This window comes from Pinus tabuliformis, chromosome 2_2, assembly GCF_031772625.1.
Source record: "Pinus tabuliformis cultivar Carrire ecotype Pingquan chromosome 2_2, CPIR1, whole genome shotgun sequence".
Taxonomy (NCBI): Eukaryota; Viridiplantae; Streptophyta; class Pinopsida; order Pinales; family Pinaceae; genus Pinus; species Pinus tabuliformis.
Genome location: NC_142300.1, coordinates 95,846,259 through 95,852,344, shown reverse-complemented (window position 1 = coordinate 95,852,344; position 6,086 = coordinate 95,846,259).

Genomic DNA, 6,086 nt, shown 5'->3' with positions numbered 1-6,086 from the left:
AGTCTCACTTCACACGATTCCTCGGAAAAACTAGTAGTTTTGTCTGTTCAGAACTTTCCGCATCCGCTGGACTTGGTACAGATTGCGAGATTCTGTTGCGTTTTATTGGTCCCTATCATTCCTGCAAACGCCATTTCGCCAGCGAGAGGACGTACTCAACATTTGTCAATGGTTTTCATCCACTCTCACAAACATATGAAACCATCATCCCCAATGTCAAAATATTACACGACCAATTAATTGAAGGTCCTCTACGTATCACTCACAAGCTACGAAAAATATGAATTAGCCATTTTAGTGGGGATGCATTAAGAATGATCAAAGAATTTGATATACACTCTAAAACTTCAATCAAAACAGAGCTGGTGCTTTGTACCAACTTATGGGTTGCATCTTCCATAAGTTAACCATTGGAAAATAAACTTTATTTAAAAAAAATTAGTTAATTTAATAGACATTTTGTTAAAATTTATATTTGAATTTTACGATGAGAGAATTTTATCTTTTAAAAATTTTGGCCCATTTTAATATAGGTTGGATAATCAAAATTTAAAGAAAGAAATAGTTTATTTATTATAGGAATTTGATTTGGTTGAAGGCATCTCTCTCCCAAATTTTTATATTTCTCTATTCAACAAAACAATAATGACTTGATATCATCTCAGGCTTCATTTAAGATAGTCTCACAAAGACAACTAGATGTTCTTACATAGAATTATGTAATTAATACAAGGTGGTATCCTTGCTTACATTAATTCCTTTATTCCTACTCACACTTTATTTTTTCAATCATTGACCAAGTTATCTTTTTATTTGTTTTTGTTGGTATCTTAAATTATGCAAGCGATGTTCTAGTTAGCTAATGTTCTTCAAATTTAAGAAACATTAGTTAAGTTCCTAATTTCTAAAATATCACTAAATTTTTAGCTTGTATGTGAAAATTATGCATCCTATAAATTGACCTATTTGGTTAACCACCATAATACTAAATCTGCCATGTCAACTCAATTTACTCATGTAAAAGAATAACTCCTTCTAAATTATATTTAATATAAAATGAAAATGTAAAAGAGATAGACTCACCATAAAAATCTACGGGAAGAATGAGAAATTAGGAAGATGAATTAGAGATTAGGAAACTCTATATACTATAGAGAAAAGTACGTCACGCTATCACTGGAGGGAAGCAATGTACATCATTTGTAGAGAAGATAGCCATGCTATTATGGTTTTGGAAGCCTGGAAATTACGGTGTTTATGGTGCCACAAATTGCATAGGGAAGGCTGCTACAATAGCATAGAAGAGCTCAGACGAACCTGAAAGTTGAGTGTGGAACATTATGTACGGACCTGCGATATTAGCGTGGAGGAGTGTGGAAGAGATCTGCAATTCTGGCCGATCAGTTCCACAATGAATTTACAGAAGGAATGGCAACAAAATCGATTAGGAAGAGAGGATGGCAGCACATTACAATAAGATGATGATACTCGTGAGTGAGATAAATCAAACTCTCAACTCTAGGTTGAAGATCATCAGTGAAAACTATGGCGAGTTGTAGAATCATATTATTAAAAACAAATGTGGAGGAATTGAGGAGTTGAAGATAAAAAGATAAATTGAGGATTTGAGGATAGTAAATTGAGGCTTATGTGGAGGAATTGAAGATAGTAAAGCAAATGTAGATTGAGTTGGAGCAACTTCATTTGATATGTGAAAAAATTATTAGAAGGAAAAAGCTGAAGTGAGAGTTGCTTTATTACTCACATTTAGTATCCTTCCCTCGTCGGGATTATGTTTCTTTTTCTGTGGCTTTCAACAGTTCTTTGCTACCTCTGGATATCAACTCCCATGTTGAATCAACCCCTGGTTATGCTATTACTTCTTTACGTGGAAACACTAATGCGTATAAAGCTTAGAAAGATAATGGAAAAAAAATAGGATCAGATAGATGAGTATGCTGTAGAGCCGTGCATTAGGTCACCACATATATGTTTACCCAGTTTATCAGAGGCCAGTCATCTGACACCCACCATGGATGATATTTTACATGGATGGATTAATGTAGATAGTGTTATCACTCAGGTTGTTTCCCAAAGTTGTATGAAACGGAATACGGCCGAGGTAACCACAGACCAATCTTTTAGATATAGATTCTAGCCAATCTGCATTCAGAGAGGGCTCTCTCTTTATCATTTAGCTTTGTTTTGAAGTGTGTTAGGCTAGTTATGAAGTCCAAGGGTTTTGTTTTGGATTTGGATGGTGGAATTCAATAGATCAGTGAGGGAAAATGAATAGTTCATTCCATTGGGCATGATGGAGTCAAAGAGGGATGGCTTTCTGGATTCAGTTTCGTAACAGAGGATGGTATCACAAAGCAAGGTAGTCAAACCTGGAACAAACATAGGCTAGAATCAGATGGAATGAACTCAAATGGGCGAAAGGTAGTTAAGAATCCTTCAACATATTGAAAGAGGGAAAATGGATGCTTATTGTTAAGGAGCAGCTAAGAATTCCTTAGCAAATAGACAACATGAAAGAATCAAGAAGCAGGAGCAACTAAGAATTCACTGCTTATATTAATCTTGAAGAAAATATAGAGAATAATAAAGATTGAAGACAAAGTGCAGTTTAAACAAATCTTGAATTAATCCTTTTCTTTACCATTCAAATTATGAAACACAGATGATATAGCAAATAAGAAAACTGTAAAACATGAGATATAGTGGACTTATTGATCTAGAGTTTGATTCAAGAATTCTGTGACAAGTCTTCTACATCAATTCCTCATCTAGTGGGCCAGACAACAAATGGTTCCAACAGCTTTTTATTCCAAAAAGTTTCAGTATTACAGTAAAAAACTATGAATACCCACCAACCCCAAATACTTCATTTGGGGGGGTATTTATACAAAATATCAAAATATCTTACAAAATATCTGATGGAGATAATATCTAGTGATGACTAATCCCCATTTTTTACAAAAGATAGAGACAAACATTCTCGAAAAGAGGGAAAAGATGAATCGATGCTGTACTGGCTGCTCTGTCTTCGTCGGATGTGTTGGAGGCAAGCTCTGCGAGTCGGTTTACAGCTGTCTTCGACTGATACTCTGTGCTGGCTGCTCCATCATTGCCGGACATTCTTTGACCTTGATCAGATATACTTTGACACGCTTGAGCCTCATTTATCTCTATTTATCTTTATCACAGAAAAATAGCCCAAAATGTACGTTTTACCCAAGAGAAATTTACAAAATCCCCAACATGTCTTCCCACCATTGTTGCTCTAGCAATTTATGTCTCTGAAGTTTCCTCAGGGTTTCATCAGCTTCTGTATACCTGACAAAATTAGGCTGGAGCTGAAATAGATGTTTTACCTCATGTTCAATATAAAATAAGTTCTCCAAATTATCATAGAGAGTTTGGCCTGTGGGGAGTGCTTTTACTCCTGAAGCACTTGTTGATGAATTAACTTGATCAACAACATATGTGTTCAACTTATGTACATAATCTTCATGTTTCATAAGCCGGTCATTATTTCCTAGAAGATTTGGTAGCCTTTTATTCTGCAAAATTGTAAACCTTTCCATGAAAGAATTAATTTCTACTTGCATATCCTGGCATCTTTTTTCCAAATTCTGCATTAAAGTTCTCTTGGTTAGAACTCTTTTGATTTCCAAAATGGTGTCTGTCCTGTCTAGGATGCTAAGTTGCTCCAGCTGTTCTCTATTTCTGTAATTAAAAAAATGTATGAGCCAGTTGGCTTGATCAGGAATTTGTCCTAATAAAGCTCTTGATTTTTGAATTTCTCCATGTGCTACATTCACTAAGTCAACCTACTCATAGATAGTTTGGATAGATGGCCAAACATTACTTACGGATTGATTGATGTTGGTCCAAAGAATTCCTTTGACTTCTGCCAGAGGTTTATCTAAAGTGAGATCATTCTCTAATGTTCTCACTTATTCTCTAATGCTTTAACCTCTCTTATTTTCTCCGCCACACTTATTTTGGATTTATCATAACTCTTTTCTACTTTTGCCAATTTCTCTTTCACTCGTTTCAATTCTGACACTTGGAGTCTCAATTCTTCCATGGACTTTATCAATTCTTTTGAGCTCATATTAGCACTGCTACCTGGTGTTGCTCCTGATGATGATGTACCTATGATTACCTCTGTTGCGACTGCTGGGACATTTGGGGCCAATGCTGATCCAACTACTTAGGGCACTGCAGTTGTGACTGTAGGGATTACCTCAGGTGGCTGGGAGATCAACTCTCCCTGCTTCTCTTTTAATGGTTTTTCTAGTGCCTACTCTGTATTAGTTAATCTTTCATTGAGTTTCGTGAGCAAGCCCATCATGTCTTCCTCTGATTTCTGCTCTATGATTTCTGCAGTTTGAGGGTACCTTGAAGGAGGTAGCTTCAGTTGTTTCCTCAGGGCAGCAATGTCCTCTTCCTTCTTCTTGATTAGTGCCTTTATGCCTTTAGCATCTTTGGGGTCATGTCCCAGTTCCATGATGATCTCTTCTAAGGATTTTATTTTGTTATCCTTGGCCAGAGAAGAAGCTTTCTCCCAATGCAACTGAGCTGTTGTGTTGTCTAAGGAATTTTGTAACTGGTGGGCCAACATTTCTTTGTAAACTAGTGTAGAATAAACCATTTCTCCAGTCTTCTTGTGAATTTCAATCTGGTCCAATGGATGAATGTCTTTGGCTAGGACCTCTAAGTTTGTTCTGATGTAATCTGCTGCAGACTGGGGTTGCTGTACCTTTGGCTTAAAATAACTCATTAACATTTTTCCTTCTTTAATGTCATAGGCAGACATTAACCTTTGCTGGTTTGAAGGGGCCATCTTCAAGTATTAATTGTACATCTGAATCCTCACAGGATCATTTTTAGCTTTAATTTCTATGAAAGTCCATTTAATGTCTAAGGACTATTTGCTTTGTGGCTTGGTGGACGATACCTCTACACTGTGCTGCCTTTCTAGCTCCTGCCTATGTGAACTAGTTGATGTATCTACCACTGGGGAAGTCTGCTGGCTGACTACCCTCTCACCTCTTAGACTGTCTGTCGTTTTTTCAATGATTTCCTCTTCTAACAGAGGATTCAGTCTTTGTCTCTTTGCTTTTGGTTGTTCAGCAGATCCACTGTTAGGTGTGGCCTCTTCTCTGTCTCTCTTCTTGCTTCTTTCCTCGTTTAGAGGAGTTTGTAATGCTGGGATTTCTACTGCTTTGGATTGGGCTGGAGGAATTTGTACTTGTTCCTGTTCTTTGGAGCCCCCTGGCTGATCAATCATTATTGGTTGCTCTGTAGTTTCTACCTCTTTGCCCTTTGAAGTCCTTGTGATTGATGTGCTGGTTTTCTGTGCGAGCTGCTAAGAAGTTCCAACAGAGGATGTCCCAACTCCTGATTGTTCGGGCCACTTGAAAGATACGTGTCTAAAAGAGTCCAGGTCAAGCGTTTTTTCAAGATCTTTCATAGCTTTTTCCATCTTTTCTTGTTCACTAATTTCCTCTATTAATGTCCTTTCTACCCATTCTTCCTGATTTGCATACTATTCAATTTCTGGGATCCTATGATGTACATACACTGATAGCCTTTTCTTACCCTTTTATCACTTATGAAACTACATGGGTCATATGGCACCCACTGAAAACTCTTCTTGAATCTAAGGTGGTCTTCTAAGATCTTTTCAGCATCTTCCCACGCATCCCTAGAATTGATGACATAAGGGCCTAGCTGGTTTTTGATTCTCAGCTGATCCTTCTTCTTTACATTACAAAAATGGGTTAAGTCTGCATAAATGATCTGCCTGAAATATTCTAATGCAAATAACCTCATGGGCACATATCTAGGCAACTTGAAAGGGCATAGTTCACATCCATACATTCTGATTTCTGTGTGATTCTGGTGGAGGTACTAGTCACCTATCCTGTACTGTTTGGAAAGCTACAAAATCTTATTCATGTCACCAGTAATCCTAGGAGTAGGGGCTCCTATCAACAGAGTGGAGGCTGGGTGTACAAATAAGTCCATGAATTCACTATAGGTATAAGGGGAGTCACAGTTATGGAATACTG